Below are 18,421 nucleotides of genomic sequence, written 5' to 3'. Positions count from 1 at the left end.
ATTCACACGCTAGACGTTAGCACTTCTGGAGGCAGTCAAGTTTTTAGTGTCGTTGTCGGGGAGACAACGTCGCTAGTTCAATCTTACTTTTTGTACTTCAATAAGAATAATTAGGAAATTCTTAGGCTATAGATATGATTTTAATTTTTATTGTTTCTAACTTTCTCTTTTGTGTTTAGTGTATGACTCATAGTAGGGAATACCTATAGAGCCAGTCACAGATCCAGAGAGAATAATTTACAGAAATTGCTAACAATAATAGTAGATGCAAGATCCCCCACCATATCCTGTAAGCAATGTTCCAAGTGAGAATCCACTGTTCGACAAAGTTAACGGTAACGCTTTAGTAGATCTACCAACACCACTACAGCTACCTAGAAATTTACATATGGCTCGTAACGAGAGAACGCTAATAGATTATACATTACCAAGTCTAGACATGGTTCAGGAAAGCATAACAAGGTTGGCTATTACAACTAGCAATTTTGAGATCAAACTGGAAATGATTCAAATGATTTGGAATAATCTACAATTTAGGGGCACAATATCAAAGGATCAGAGTCAACATTTAAAACAGTTTCGTCAACTTTTTGATACTTTAAAGTACAACAGGGTCACTGATGGCACTATTTGTCTTCGGTTGTTCCCCTTTTCTTTGATTGAAAACACCTTTTCTTGGTTAAATTTGTAGCCATTAGGTTCTATCAAGACATGGGATGAGCTTGCTAGAAACTTTTTACCGAATTTTTTCTTTATTACCAAAGTGGTTCAACTAAGAATAGAAATTGATATTTTTAGACAAATGGAAGGGGAAAGTTTTCATGAGGCTTGGGAATGTTTTAAAACATTGGTCCAGAAATGCTCGCACTACAGATTTGCTCAGCGAATGGTATTGTAGGTTTTTTACAATGGGTTGGACGCAAATGTAAGATTTGGATTAGATGGAGCAGTAAGAGGAGCCCATATGAACAGAACGTTTGAAGATGCATACGAATTGTAACACCCTTAACCCGTATCCGTCACCAGATTAGGGTTATGAGGCATTACCGATCATATCATAGATTATATAAATATGCATTACATTTTACAATCCAAAAATTTTAATCACATCAATGCTCGTAACTTAATCAAATATCAAATCTTAAAATCATATTACTCATAACATAGCATAATTAAAACCTAATCCAACATATATAAAAACAAATTTATTTTTATATATAGAACATATAACAAATCAACAACTTCATTAATTGAATATCAAACCTATTTTTGCATAAGTCTTGCACATGTACAAATTATACATCAAATGAAACAAATTTCAATATTAAACTTTTCATACGTTTATGCGGCTTTAATATATTAGTCAATATGAATATACATGTTTCATACATTAATACAAATTTTGACATCCATTCGAATATATATGTAATACTTTACCTAACATATCTTTGAAGGTATATTATCAACTTTACCAAATAAAGTACTCAAATAAACCAACCCAAATATCCAAGTGATATGCTCATTTTAAACCAACACAAAAACAACAATTATATCACGAACATACAAGTATACATATAATGACCCACTTTAAAATACATTTGCTGAATCACAAATTCAACATATTAATAAGTCTAAATAACTTATCTAACTTGTCTCTACTTGACCAATTCACTACATTAATACCCATGACTTATGCATATATACATGTATATTCATACATTGTTATTACAACCAAATTAAAACAACTAATACCCATTTCAATATATATATATCATAATCATTTCATTTCAATACTAAGCGAATTAGTAAATCGTACTCAAATACAAAACATAACATATAATATATATACCAAAATAAATCCCAAAATCATCAACCATTTTCAAAGCATATAATACCTACCACAAATACAATACATTCATAACACATAACATTATAACCAAGATGAACATAAACCATAATCAAACATAACCAAATTTAAACATATAAGTTAATCCATTTTCGCATGGCCTAATTTATACAAAAACCAAAATCCAACATTTCAAAATGTGATCCAGCCTATACATGCCATAGATTCGAAAGTTCACTTATAAAGATACCGAAGACAGTCAATAGTGTGATGGACTTTGCTAACAATCCCCGAGCTTGTAACTTGACTCCAAAATCTATAAAACAGAGGAAAACATAAACACATACAGTAAGCTATCATAGCTTAGTAAGTCATAAGCAAATAAACAACTCAGTTAAACTAAACCATATTATAATATCATTATCACATTTAGTCTCAAACTTACAATTTCATAAATAATATATATACTTTCATGCATAAATGTTACCTTGGCTGAATGCTTATATAGTTATATTAACAAAATATCAATCAACTTTCAAAGACAAAATGTCATTATATAACCAAGTATACATACACTTATATACACAAGCTCATGAATCAAAATATAACATCATATACATACACATATCATATTGTCGAATGTACATAATCTTTTATACACATATTCAAGAATCATTTCAGAAATACTCATTATTATTTATTCAAAAAACTAATATACTTTCCATATTCACATACATTCTTCATTTACATCATACTGTAACAAATATCAAGTAACTTGCTTACCTTATTTCAAGTAGGTAATAAGCTAATTCATACCTGGTCATTTTAGCTCGTTTTACACATTCGATCACATCTTATAATTGCCCCATGAACAATTCAGAATTGGATAGGACACTTAGTTAATCACATATATCGTACAATGCCAACGTCCCAGACATGGTCTTACATGTAATCACATATCGATGCCATTGTCCCAGACAGGGTCTTACTCGCACACATATATCGAAGTCACATATTGATGCCAACGTATAAAACGTGGTCTTACTTGCACACATATATCGAAGCCATGGTCTTACTCGCACATCACATATCGGAACCGTGTGTCATGACATATGTATCCTAGCTATTCCTAAGGTTCATATGGGGCTTTCGGATGCCATAACTCGGTCAAAACGAATTCATAAACATAGTTGCCAAGCTTGTATACATCGGCTATTATATATATATATTCACATGTTTCAATTCAGCATATATAACTCGCATTTAATTAAAATAAACAATGTCTATTTGGTTATAAACTTACCTTGGACGATGAAAAACCGGAACGGGACGGCTAGTCAACAACTTTAGTTTTCCCCCGATCCAAATTTGATTTTCTCTCTTCTTGATCTAAATTAATATAAATTAAACTTATTAAATCAAATATTCAATCAAATTCATCCAAAAACACATAACTGGAAAAATTACCATTTTACCCCTGACATTTTCATTTTTTACAATTTAGTCCAAATTACACAAAACACAAAACATACAAAATTTGCACATACCATGCTTAGGTTGAATACTCCTAGTTTTCATACATGTCCATAAATATCATTTATTTCACATTTTAGTCCCTCAATTTGTTATTTTTGCAATTTAGTCCTAATTACTCAAAATCATAAAAAATTCCAATACTAAACATGTTAATCTATCACATATCTTTTATTTTCTACAATCAAACAACAAAAATCACAAGCTTTCAACAATGGTATAACTCAAAATATTCATCAAAATAAAAAATTCAAGCATGGGTCTTGTAGATAACTTAGCAACGATCTCAAAAACATAAAAATCATCAAAAACTGAGCTAGTTACATACCTTGATTGAGCTTAGCAATGGCCGAAAATGAAAAACCTTATTCTTTTCTTTTACTTTTAAGTTTTGGTCATGAAATAAAATTATGAGCACTTGGTTTAATTTTTGTTTTATTATAACATATATTAACTTATTATTTAATTACATATTTAACCTTATTATATAATATGATTTCTTTATAATGGTTGTCTACAACCGTCCAACACTTATTATTTTGGTCTAATTGCAACTTAAATGCCTCCATTTAAAAAGACAACAACAATTTGGCCCTTTTACAATTAACCATCAAATTTTCATTTTACGCGATTAAGTCCTTTTATTTAATCGGACACTCAAACAACAAAATTAAATCACGAAAATTTCACACATACAAATTCACAGATAATAAACATAGAAAATAATTTTTAAAATATTTATATGACTCCGATTTGTGGTCTTGAAACCACTATTCTGATTAGGGTCTAAATCGAGCTGTTACAACTCTCCCCCTTAGGGATTTTCGTCCTCAAAAATCTTACCGGTGTATAGGTTTATATAACGCTCTTTCATTGCATCCTCAGTCTCCCACGTTGCTTCCTCAACTCTGTGTTTATGCCACAATACTTTAACTAATAGAATTTTCTTATTTCGCAATTCTTTAACTTCGTGAGCCAGAATGCGAATCGGTTCTTCTTCATATGTCATATCGGACTTAATCTCAATCTCTGACGGACTAATCATATGTGAAGGAATAGATCGATATCTATGAAGCATCGAAACATGGAATACATTGTGGATCTTTTCTAGCTCAGGTGGCAACAGTAGTCTATAAGCAACTGGTCCAATACGCTCTATAATCTCATACGATCCAATAAATATCGGACTCAATTTTCCTTTACGACCAAATTTGAGTATTTTCTTCCATTGTGAAACTTACAAAAATACTTTGTCCCCGATTTCAAACTCTATATCTTTTCATTTCAAGTCCGCATATGATTTTTGACGATTCGATGCTGTTTTCAAACTTTCATGAATTACTTTCACTTTCTGTTCAGTCTCTCTGATCAAATCAAACCCATGTATCTTGTTTTCACTGGTCTCGATCCAATACAATGGTGTACAAAATTTACACATGTACAAAGCCTCGTAAGGTGCCATTTTGATAATCGATTGAAAGCTATTATTGTATGCAAATTCAATCAGAGGTAAGTATCATTCCCATGTACCTTCGAACTCGAGAATACAACATCTCAATATATCCTCAAGTATCCAAATGATTCACTCAGGCTGACCATCTGTTTGTGGATGGAAAGCAGTGCTAAAATGTAGTTTAGTACCTAGTGCAGTTTCTTCCAAAATCGCGATGTAAACCTCGAATCTCTATCCGGAACAATAGAAATAGGTACTCCGTGTAATCTCACAATCTGAGAAACATATAACTCAGCAAGCTTATTAAGTGAATAATCTGTACGAACCGGAACAAAGTGAGCTGATTTAGTCAATCTATCCATAATAACCCAGATTGCATCTTTCTTGCTCAGTGTCAACGATAAACCAGATACAAAACCCATCGTGACTCTGTCCCATTTCCACTTAGGTATCATGATCGGTTGAAGTAATCCAGAAGGTACCTGATGTTCAGCTTTTACTTGCTGACAGACTAAACATTTCGAAACAAAGCCAGAAATGTCTCGTTTCATACCATGCCACCAGTAAAGCTGTTTCAAATTATTATACATTTTCATACTACTCGGGTGAACAGATAACTGACTGCTGTGAGCTTTGTTCAAAATCATCTAAATCAACTCTGAATTTCTCGGAACACATATTTAGTTTTTGAACCTCAAACAACCATCAGTATCAACTCAAAACTCGGATTCAACATTCAATTCACATTGAGCTCGCTTTGCTAACAAATCGTTATCATCTTTCTGAGCATCACAAATTTTTTGAACAAATAATGGTCTTGCTTTTAATTTAGCTATTACCGAACCATCATCAGACATATCCATATGCACATTCATTGCACGTAAAAGAAATAGTGATTTTTGACTTAGAGCATCAGCAACAACATTAGCCTTTCCCGGATGGTAATCAATCACAAGCTCGTAGTCTTTTAAAAACTCTAACCATCATCACTATCTCAAATTTAGATCTTTCTGAGTCATCAAGTATTTCAGGCTTTTGTGATCAGAATAAACATGACATTTTTCACCGAACAGATAATGACGCCATATCTTCAATGCAACCACAATAGCTGCCAATTCTAGGTCGTATATTGGATATTTTTTTCATGAGGTTTTTACTTTCTCGAGGTATAAACTATAACCTTGCCTTCCTGCATCAAAACACAGCACAAACCATTTAAAGATGCATCACTATAAATAACAAATTATTTACCCGACTCTGGCTGAACTAGCATTGGAGCTTCGGTCAAAAGGGCTTTCAACTGATCAAAACTTTTCTAGCACTTTTCTAACCACTCGAACTTAACATCTTTCTATAGTAGCTTCATTATCAGGGTTGCAATCGTAGAGAAACCTTTCAAAAACTACCTATAGTAACTGGTGAGTCCTAGAAAACTTCAAACTTCAAAAACATTTCTTGGAGGTTTTCAATCAAGTATAGCTGATATTTTACTCGGATCAACCCGAATACTTGATGCTGATACAACATGGCCCAGAAAACTGACTTCGCGTAACCAGAAATCACATTTACTGAACATTGCATACAACTATTTATCTCGCAAATTCTGTAACACAAGTCTCAACTGTCCGGCATGCTCAATTTCATCATGGGAGTAGATCATATATGAACACAACCAAAAATCGATCTAGATACTGTTTGAAGATCTGATTCATCAAATCCAAGAAAATAGCAGGTGTATTAGTAAATCCGAAAGGCATAACCGAAAACTCATAGTGTTTGTACCTCGTTCGAAAAGCAGTCTTTGGCACATCGAAGTCTTTAACTTGCAACTGATAGTAGCCTGATCTCAAATATATATCTTCGAAAATATTGTAGCCCCCTTCAGTTGATCAAACAAATCATCAATCTATGGTAACGGATACTTATTCTTTATAGTCACCTTATTGAGCAGTCTTTAATCGATGCACATTCTCATAGTTCCATCTTTCTTTTTCACAAATAAAATTGGTGCACCCTAGGGAGAGAAACTCAGTCGCATGAAACCTCTATCTATCAACTCTTGCAACTGAGCTTTCAATTCTTTTAATTTAGTAGGTGCCATTCTGTACGGAGCTATCAATATCGGAGTAACTCTACCTCTCGAATAGGTGGCAAACCCAACAATTATTCAGGAAACACATCTGGATACTCACACAAAACTGGTACTGATTCAATCTTTCTTTCGGTTACTTTACTATCAAGCACATATGAAAAGTAAGCTTTGTAACCTTTTCTTATATATTTCTAAGCTAACATAGTGGAAATCACTGCCGATAAACCGTTCAGATCATTAGATTCAACCCCAATAATCTCATCATTCTGGCAGCGTAAATCAATAGTCTTTCTTTTGCAATTTACAATAGCATCATGCAAAATAAACCAGTCCATACCCAGAATTATGTCAAACTCATCAAATGGAAACAACATCAAATCAGCCGAAAAGCACGGATCTTAAATTATTAAGGGACAATTCTTACATACTATATCAACCATAACACATCGGCCTAAGAGGTTTGATACTCTAATCACAAACTCGGTAGACTCAACAGGAAAAGTCTTACTGAATACTAAAGTCTGACACACATAAGAATGAGTCGAACCAGGATCAATCAATTCAATTACACTAGTATCATAGAGAGTGTATATACCAGTAATAACATCTGGGGATGAAGCTTACTCGCGTGCGCGAATAGCATAGGCTCTAGCGAGTGCACGAGCCTTGAAACTAATGGCCATCTCTTTAGTCCCTCTCTGAATACTACTCACATTACCCGTATTTCTGGGTGGTCCACCTCGAGCTGTAATGTTACCCGATCTCGTATTCTGTACTGGATTTTGTTCAACTAACTCAGGGTATTCACGAATATAATGATCCATCGATCCACATTTGAAACAGGCTCGATCATGCAATCTACAACTGCCAAGATGTCGTTTACCACAATGATTACACTCAGGTTGATTTGATCTAACATTACCCACACTAGCTACTGAGGTAGCTCTCGAGCTTACAGGTACAATCCCAATCCCGTCGTAATAACCCGAAGTAGCCTTAGAATGGCTAAAATCATCTCAAAACTTCTTTGGTGTCGACTGAAATAACTTCCTCGATGATCTCTTACGCGAATCTCTAGCTTCAAAGTCAGCTTTTCTTTACTCTTTCCCGAGTTGTTCGACTTTGCAGGCTCGCTCAACCAGTACTACAAACTCTTTTATCTAAAGTATGCCAACTAGCAGTTTAATGTCTCCGTTCAACCTATCTTCTAATCTTTTACACATTATGGCTTCGTTCGAAACACACTCTCAGGCATACTGACTGAGTCTCACGAATTTTTGCTCACACTCTATCACTGTCATCCGACCCTGTTTCAACTCCAGAAATTCTTTGCGCTTCTGTTCAATAAATCTCTGACTGATATATTTCTTACGGAACTCAGTCTGAAAGAATTCCCAGGTCACCGCTTTTTCAAAACCTCCGATACTAGTGTATTCCACCAGTGATATGCAGTGTCTCGAAGAAAGATATGGCACATTTCAAACATTCATCTGGGGTACAAGATAGCCCATCAAACACATGAATAGTATTATCAAGCCAGAATTCAACTCACTCAGCATCATCATCATCAGTGGCTTTGAACTCTTCAGCCCTGTGTTTTCTAATTTTATCAACAGGAGGTTAAGCAATCTCAACGGATCAATCACTTGAGGTATAACAGGTATCGAAGATGGATTAGTCGGGGGTGGAGGTTATTATGCAGCCAGATTTGTAACGCCCCAAAAATTTAGGACTTTATTTTTGTTTATTATGTTGCACAAAAACATGCTTGCTACAGTGGTCAAGTTTCCTTAGGAGTGTGGGAGAGGTCCTGAGTTCAAGCCTTGGCTTATGCAAAATTTTTTTTTTGGCTCCCGTCGCCTATTGATGAGCTTCTTAAACAAAAGTGGGAAGGATGTGTCATAAAAATGACTGCTAGTCTAGTGGCAAATTGCGTGTTGCTATGCTAAAGGGCTTAAGTTCGAGCCCTGTTGCGTGCAAAGAGTGTTTATTTTTTAGCTCTGCCGTGTAGGTAGTTGTAGTTGACCAAAACTCTGCTGGTTGATGAGTGTTTGAATAGGCAATTGAGGAGATGTTGGAGGAGGAATTTTAGGAGGATTTTGTGGAATTTTGGAAGTAGCAGAATGTTGTGCCAAAATTGGACTCTTGTTCATGAGAGTTTTGGCTAAGGTGGGAAAGGGTTGATTGAGTTTAGTGTGAGGGTTGTTTGAGATTTTTCCGAATTAGGGGATTCATTTATGGCAAGTCGACTTTGGTTTCTTTACTTGCCTTTGGTGCCGAATTTGGCTAATTTTTTGGGTTTGCCTTCCTTGCTTGTTTTGATCGAATTGTGCTTGTCCATTCGAGTCTTTCTCCCTTTTTTGGTTCACGCTCTTTAGTTATTTGTTTCCGTTTTCCTCTTTCTCATTTGGTTTTATTTTCTTTTCCCTTCCTTCTTGGCCTATTGTTGTTTCCTCTCAGCACTCTCGGTTTTGTTCCTCCTCCCTCACTCATTGGTTTTGCTTGATTGAAAACTCATTCTCACTTATGTTCTGCTTTTGGTTAACAAGTGTGGTGTGATCGGTTGGGTTAGACGTCGGCTCTCATCTGCCGCTTTAGTGTTCTTGTGTTGGCCGAATATTGTTTGATAAGTCTCAGTTTCTTTCTTCTCCTTTCGATTTGTTTCACTTGGTTGATCCTTCTTCTAACATTCCCTCTTCTTGTCGACTATCTCCTCTACCTTTCAAATCAATCCTTTTATGTGCTTCTGTGTGCGTTACATTATTAATCGATACTCTGCTTGGTCATTGTGGTAAGTTTGGTACGGTTATGATGTTTTTATGCTTCAAATATGAGTTTGATATGGAAGGTGGTATTTTGGTGTAGGTAGTGATTGAAGTTGATTGACACACCCCTTTGAGGATCAAAGGTGCGATTATTGTTGGCTTTTGGGTAAGTGATTACGATTGCTTTGGAACTTCGTTAGTTTCCAATCGAGATATAATTAGTTATCGCATTATTTGTTCTTCAGGCATAAGAGTGTTTGGAGCATGGGTCAACTTCAGATTCATAACAGGTGTGCAATCACACGGATATGTAAAATATAGTGGGCCAGGCTGTGTAGTTCACACGGCCAAGGCCATTTTTTAGCTTAATGGGCCACACGAGCGAGGGGCCCACATAGGCTGTAGTAGGGGCTTGGACCCATTTTTGCTGTTTAAACTGTTAAGGTTGCACGAGTCGCTTGAGATGACTGTAGACCTACTGGCAATTCGGTAAGTATATCTAGACCCTAATCTATGAAATGACTTTTATACCCCTATGAGGTAAATGACGGATATACCCTTGTATGTTGTATGACTGTTGAGCATGCCATCTTTATTGTATGAACATTTATACTATGTTGCATTGCATGGAGTGGGATATATAATATTGGAGGAAGTGTACTGAAAGGCTAGAAGCCTATACTGGCAGCTCTACTGCAAATACTATTAGTACCGAGACCGATACTATATTCTGGAGTGTAGGGATGGGTGGGCCGATTTTATCCCCACATGGAGTCTAGGGCTGGATGGAGTGGGGTGTAGAGGATGGATGGGTAGGATCTTTGTATGCATTTCTGATACTGTACTGAAATGGGCTACGCCTACACTTATACTGTTATTGTATTGGGCTAAGGCCCACACTGATACTGCCACTGATATGGGCTTAAGCCCAGACTGTTCAACACTGTTTGTTTGACTATTTGATAAATATGGATTACACACTGAGTTTTCAAAAACTCACCTTTTTCGCCTATCTGTGCAGGTAATCCTTAGGCGGGTCGGTGTTATGAGGGACTCGGAGATGACCATACCACTGGTTATGTTTTTATTTGAATTTAGTAAAAGTAGTTTTATATGGGTAAATTTTATGTAATAAGGCCGTTTTAAAGTTTCATTTCATTTGGATTTTTATTTAAATTGACTTATATCTGCTAGCTGTAGGACTCGGGTGTTAAGAAGGTAAAATGTTTTCAATGCTATGCCACGTAACTAGTTTCAAAAGCTTCTGCAACGAACAATGTTTTAAAGAGTAATAACGATTTTGTACGAGTCGTGTTTTGCTTAATGAACCCATAATTTAACAAATAAAGAAAATAAGATAGCATTTCATAAGGATCATAAACGAGGTTTTAAAACAAACGGACTTCACTAATAGAACTACATTTTTCAATACTCACTTCAATGTGACATCGCAGACGCAGCTGTAACGTCTAGGCCGGGTTTGGGGTGTTACAGGATTAGTCCGGATATATTGAGTAAACCAACCGTTCATCATTTGGTAAAAGGCTTGTTTAGCCTCTCCCTCTTGGTTACTCGAAGTCGGTCGAGAATAAACCGGCACTGTCCTTGAGCGGGAGCAGGCGCTATACTCTTGACGTCATAAGTTATAGCTCTGTCAGGATCCATTTACTATACGAAAACAAATTTTCAAATGTCAAAAGTCATCACACTATCGCAGTATATAATATGGCATGTATAGCTAGACTCACACACGCTACGTTAGTCCTAGAATTGACTAAACCGTAGCTCTGATACCAATTAAATGTAATGTCCCTAACCCGTATCCGTGCCAGATTAGGGTTATGAGGCATTACCGATCATATCACAGATTATATAAATATGCATTACATTTTACAATCCAAAAATTTTAATCACATCAATGCTCGTAACTTAATCAAATATCAAATCCTAAAATCATATTATTCATAATATAACATAATTAAAACATAATCCAACATATATCAAAACAAATTTATTTTTATATACAGAACGTATACAAATCAACAACTTCATTAATTGAATATCAGACCTATTTTTGTATAGGTCTTGCACATGTACAAATTATACATCAAATGAAACAAATTTCAATACTAAACTTTTCATTCATTTATGCGGCTTTAATATATTAGTCAATATGAATATACATGTTTCATACATTAATACAAATTTTGACATCCATTCGAATATATATGTAATACTTTACCTAACATATACCGAAGGTATATTATCAACTTTACCAAATAAAGTACTCAAATAAACCAACCAGATATCCAATTGATATCTTTTTTTAAACCAACACAAAAACAACAATTATATCACGAACATACAAGTATACATATAATAACCTACTTTAAAATACATTTCTTTGAATAAAAATTCAGCATATTAATAAGTCTAAATAACTTATCTAACTTGTCTTTACTTGACCAATTCACTACATTAATATCCATGACTTATGCACATATACATGTATACTCATACATTTTATTACAACCAAATTAAAACAACTAATACCCATTTCAATACATATATCATAATCATTTCATTTCAATACTAAGTTTGAATTAGTAAACCATACTCAAAGACAAAACATAACATATAATAAATCCCAAAATCATCAACCATTTTCAAAGCATATAACATCTACCACAAATACTATACATTCATAGCACATAACATTATAACCAATATGAACATAGACATAATTGAATTTAAACATAGAAGTTAAGCCATTTTCGCATGGCCTAATTTATACAAAAACCAAAATCCAACATTTAAAAACATGATCCAGCCTATACATGCCATAGATTCGAAAGTTCACTTATAAAGATACCGAAGACAATCGATAGTGTGATGGACTTTGCTGATGATCCCTGACCTCGTAACTTGACTCCAAAATCTATAAAACAATGGCAAACATAAACACATACAGTAAGCTATCATAGCTTAGTAAGTCATAAGCAAATAACCAACTCAATTAAACTAAACCAAATTATAATATCATTATCACATTTAGTCTCAAACTTACAATTTCATAAATAATATATATACCTTTATGCATAAATGTTACCTTGTCCGAATGCTCATATAGTTATAATAACAAAATATCAATCAACTTTCAAAGCCAAAATTTCATTATATAACCAAGTATACATACACTTATATACACAAGCACATGAATCAAAATATAACATCATATACATACACTTATCATATTGCCAAATATACATAATCTTTTATACACATATTCAAGAATCATTTGAAATATTCATTATTATTTATTCAAAAGACCGAATATACTTTCCATATTTATATACATTCTTCATTTTCATCATACATAATTTGTAACAAATATCAAGTAACTTACTTACCTTATTTCAAGTAGGTAATATGCTAATTCATACCTGGTCATTTTAGCTCGTTTTACACATTCGATCACATTTTATAGTTGCCTGATGAACAATTCGGAATTAGATAGGACACTTAGATAATCACATATATCATACAATGCCAACTTCTCAGACGTGGTCTTACATGTAACCACATATCGATGCCACTGTCCCAGACAGGGTCTTACCCGCACACATATACTGAAGTCACATATCGATGCCAACGTATAAAACATGGTCTTACTTGCACACGTATATCGAAGCCGTGGTCTTACTCGCACATCACATATCAGAATCCTATGTCATGACATGTAACACCCCTTACCCGTGCCCGAGACCGGGACAAAGTCTGAGGCGTTACCAGACATATACTTGGACACTTTCAGGAAATATAGGTTATAAAATTTCATTCTATTTTAAAACTGACTAAACAACATCATAGTGTCCCTATTATAGGCCTACGAGGCCTGAAACATACATTAAAAGTGATCCAGGACTAAACAGAGAACTATAGAAAATTTTAGAAAAATTACTAGGGTTATGCCACACACGCCCGTGTAGAGGAAAAGCACACGCCGATGTGCTTAGGGACAGTCCCGTGTGTCCCACCCGTGTTGAATTATTTGGATTTATTTTTCACTTCAAACCTATAGGGGATTTCACACAGCCGAGCACACGCCCGTGTCTTTGGCTCGTGTCCCTCACACGGCCTAGACACTCCCGTATCTTCGCCCGTGTCTAAAAACCTGGACATTCTATTTATGACATCATCATTCATTTTGAGGCACACGGCCAAGGCACATGCACGAGTGCTAGGCCGTGTCTTCCACACGGTTGAGACACACAGCTGTGTCTCTACCTGTGTGTTTACTACCATGCAAACTGACCTAAAATTTTAAGTGCAGAGGACACACACCCGGGCAACACGCCCATGGGGCTAACCGTGTGTCACACACGGCCTAGACACATGCCCGTGTGTCTACCCGTATAGACCTTTTTAAGGCTACTTTCCAAGCCTTTAGTCACCCTCTATCATCCATACACACTTAGAGACTTCAATGGTATTTAACATGGCCTAATTATACTCTTAAACAAACTTGACATGACTTATTGCATGTTGACCTCATCTCATCAGTTTAGTACATGCTACATTATCCTTTTCATATTAGGGATTAACATAACACATTTTACTTTTTACACTTAGGTCATATTATAACCATATACCATTATATGCTATGTCCACTCTCAAATTATTAGGTTCCATTTCAATCATCCAGTCATGATAAACCTCATCATCATATCCCATGAAACATTTAAACATAGACATGCATCATTGGTAGGTTTATACCTACATCAATATGAGTCATATCTCATGGCCATATACAAAAGAATAAGTATACCATTTAGGCCATTACATTGGCTAGCCAAATGACACATATAACAAAATAACCAAAAATCCTATACACGCCATTAAACAAAATGGAAATATCTATATACCAAAGCAGGACAAGTCGATAGTGTGTTGATTCCCCAACCGTCTTCCAATCTTCACGAGTCCACGTGCTCTGTAAGACAGGGAAATGAGAAAGAGGGGGTAAGCATTTTATATGCTTTCTAAGTCTATATAATTGGAAAGTAAACTTACCGGTTAATTAGCATACAACAATATTAAGCAGTAATTCCAACAAGCACGGAACAGTTTCCCTATCACATGCACTCAATCATCAAGTTCATCATGTCATTAGTCTTAGATGAGCTCATCAATTCAATATTCTCATTCTTTATTTTAGCATGTTAATCCCGTTGAATTTCTCAAAAATCTCGATGGATAGCCATTTACCATCAAATCATACAAATGATCATCTCGAGTACGCACTCCCGTGAACCTTATATCTTACGGTGGGATTACCAGTCCAGGCTAAATCCACCGTAGTAGTAACTCATAAAGCAATGTCGGGATTACTAGTCCAGGCTAAATCCCTTTTTAACAACAATTTCTCTCATAAGCTCAGATCTGAATTGTCAGTCCAGGTTAAATTCAGTCCTCAATCGGATTACCCGTCTAGGCTAAATCCTTAATGCACTATATTTTTCGGGAGGCTCAATCACTCAAGAAACACCCGTCCGGGATAGATCCTTTCTATTTGAGATCATTGGATTACTCGTCCAGGCTAAATCCTTTTCTGCAACAGATGCAGGATCTCATGTAAGCCATAGTTTACTCATCGGATTTCCCTTTTACATTTCAACCGGGACATTTATCATCTTTCTTTTACACAAGTACATTTCATAAATTATCATGCAATGAATATCTAAATTTTCATACATTCAAGAACATGCATGTTTAAGTATATTAAGAGTTTACTTCCTTACTTGGTAATAGCTTCGGTTTCGTATTTTGGTTATTCCCAAACCTTTCGTTTTCCATGGCCAACCTCCGAAATTGTTTCCTCGGGGTCTATATCAATAAAATTAGATTATTAATACATCACATTATTCTTTTTAGGACTAAAACTCACCCCGGGCAAAATGACCATTTTGCCCCTAACCTTCATAATATTTACAATTTAGTCCTAAGTCTTGTATAATGAAATGCATGTAATTCCTTGGCTACCCAAGCCTAGCCGAATGAATTATAAGCTCATACTAGCCCACATTTTCTTCTATTTCACATTTCTACCCCACATTTTATACCTTTTTCATTTAGGTCCCTTTTTGCTGTTTTCATGAAAAAATCACCTAGCAAAAGATGTTTATCTAACATCTAACTTTCATAACGTTCCATAAATCATCAAAGAACAACCATCTCATGCATGTTTCAAATTTCTAACATGAACCCTAGCTTGCAATATAGGTAGAAATGGATAGAGCATGTTACGAGGGTATCAAAAATACAAAGAACGTTAAAAACGGGGCTAGGGAACATTTACTATTATGCTTGAAATGTTGGAAAACCCTAGTTGTGGAGACTCCTTCAAATTTGACAGCATGGAGAAGAAAATGAGTGAATTTTTTGCTTGATTTTCCCTTTTTATTTCATTAATTAACCAAATGACCAAAATGTCTTTCCTTACTAACTTTTCCAAATTTTCCATGCATGCCCATTTTTGTCCAAAAACTTAGAAATTGGTAAAATTACTCTTTAAAGACCTCTAATTAATATTCCAAAGCAATTTCATACAAATTGCTTCTAGAATCCAAGTTTTGCAATTTATTCAATGTGGTCCTTAATTTCCAATTGGACACCTTACACATAGAATTTCTTCATGAAACTTTAACACATGCTTATTTTCATATCCTAGACCTCATAATGATCATAAAATAATTATTTTAATGTCAGATCTGTGGTCTTGAAACCACTATTCTGACTAGGCCCTAATTCGAGATGTTACATGACATATGTATCTTAGTTATTCCTAAGGTTCATACAGGGCTTCCGGATGTTGTAACTCGATCAAAATGAATTCATAAATATAATTGCCAAGCTTGTATACATTTGACTATTATATATATTTATTCACATATTTCGATTCAGCATATATAACTCACATTTAATTAAAATAAACAACGTCTATTTGCTTATAAACTTACCTCGGATAATGAAAAACTAGAACGGGATGGATAGTCGACAACTTTAGTTTTCCCCTGATCCAAATTCGATTTTCTCTTTTCTTGATCTAAATTAATATAAATTAAACTTATTTAATCAATTATTCTATCAAATTCATCCAAAAACACATAAATAGGAAAATTACCATTTACCCCTGACATTTTCATTTTTTACAATAAGTCTAAATTGCACAAAACACAAAACATACAAAATTTGCACACACCATGCTTAGGCCGAATACTCTTAGTGTTCATACAAGTCCATACATTTCATTTATTTCACATTTTAGTCCCTCAATTTATTATTTTTTCAATTTAGTCCTAATTACTCAAAATCATCAAAAATTTCAATACAAAACATGCTAATCTATCACATGTCTTTTATTTTCTACCATCAAACAAAAAAATCACAAGCTTTCAGCAATGGCATAACTCAAAATATTCATCAAAATCAAAAATTCATGCATGGGTCTTGTAGATAACTTAGCAACGATCTCAAAAATGTAAAAATCATCAAAAAATGAGCTAGTTACATACCTTGATTGAGCTTAGCAATGGCCGAACATGAAAAACCTTATTCTTTTCTTTAACTTTTAAGTTTCGGTCATGAAAGAAAATTATGAGCACTTCGTTTAATTTATGTTTTATTATAACATATATTAACTTATAATTTAATTACATATTTAACCTTATTATTTAATACGATTTCTTTATAATGGTTGTCTACAACTGTCCAACACTTATTATTTTGGTCTAATTGCAACTTAAATGCCTCTATTTAAAAAGACAACAGTAATTTGGCCCTTTTACAATTAACCATCAAATTTTCATTTTACGCGATTAAGTCCTATTATTTAATCTGGCACTCAAACAACAAAATTAAATCACGAAAATTTCACACATAATAAACAAAGAAAATATTTTTTAAAATATTTTTTTGACTCGGATTCGTGGTCCCGATACCACTGTTCCGATTAGGGTCTAAATAGGGCTGTTACACGAATTGATAGAGAACATGGCGTTAAACTCCTGTTAGCGACATATTGAATGATTTACATATGGCTAGAAGCCTGCTACGTTAAAAGTTATTCAGGAAGATGACAAATACAAACAGTTAATGGATAGACTTAACCGTATTGAATCCGCAAATAGTGCACCATCTGTGTGTGGAGGAGACAAACTGCTCTTCCATTACATTAACAATCTTACAAAGGACATAAATTATATCAGGAATAGGGGTGGAAATCCTTATTCAAATACCTTCAAGCTCGGTTGGAGAGATCACTTGAACTTGAGATGGGGAAGAAATCAAGGAGGAGATAATAATAATCAAGCTAAAACCACTAATTGCCAACCACCTTATTTGCAGAATCCTCAAGAGAAAGCCAACCTGAATAACATACTGTATGTGGTCAATGCCTGGATCAAATTGAAATGGAGATGCAGTCAATAAGAATAGAAGTAAAGCAAGTGCAATCTCAGTGCTCTAATTCATTGAAGATATTGACCAAATTGAAGGACCAAATGAGCCAATTAATAAGTACAATGGAAGATATCAAAAGGAAAATTGGCACAGGCATACCCAACAATACTAAGAATAATCCTCACAGAGAAGGGAACGAGCAAGTAAAAGCAATCGTACTCTAGTCGAGTAAAATCATTAGTAACTCGACAACCCTGCTACAAGAGAAGGAA

At 34.6% G+C, this 18,421-nt stretch overlaps 1 non-coding gene across 1 annotated transcript; it reads right to left on the bottom strand.

Annotated features, from left to right (window-relative positions):
• Window positions 1–769: 769 nt before the first annotated feature.
• On the bottom strand, window positions 770–876 carry LOC128290783 (small nucleolar RNA R71). Its single transcript, XR_008280569.1, has one exon. It is a non-coding gene; the product is annotated as a small nucleolar RNA R71 (small nucleolar RNA).
• Window positions 877–18,421: the final 17,545 nt, after the last annotated feature.

This window comes from Gossypium arboreum, chromosome 3 (assembly GCF_025698485.1).
Source record: "Gossypium arboreum isolate Shixiya-1 chromosome 3, ASM2569848v2, whole genome shotgun sequence".
NCBI classification, from domain to species: domain Eukaryota; kingdom Viridiplantae; phylum Streptophyta; class Magnoliopsida; order Malvales; family Malvaceae; genus Gossypium; species Gossypium arboreum.
Note: the sequence above shows the minus strand (reverse complement) of the source record. Positions and strands in the feature narration are given on the sequence as shown.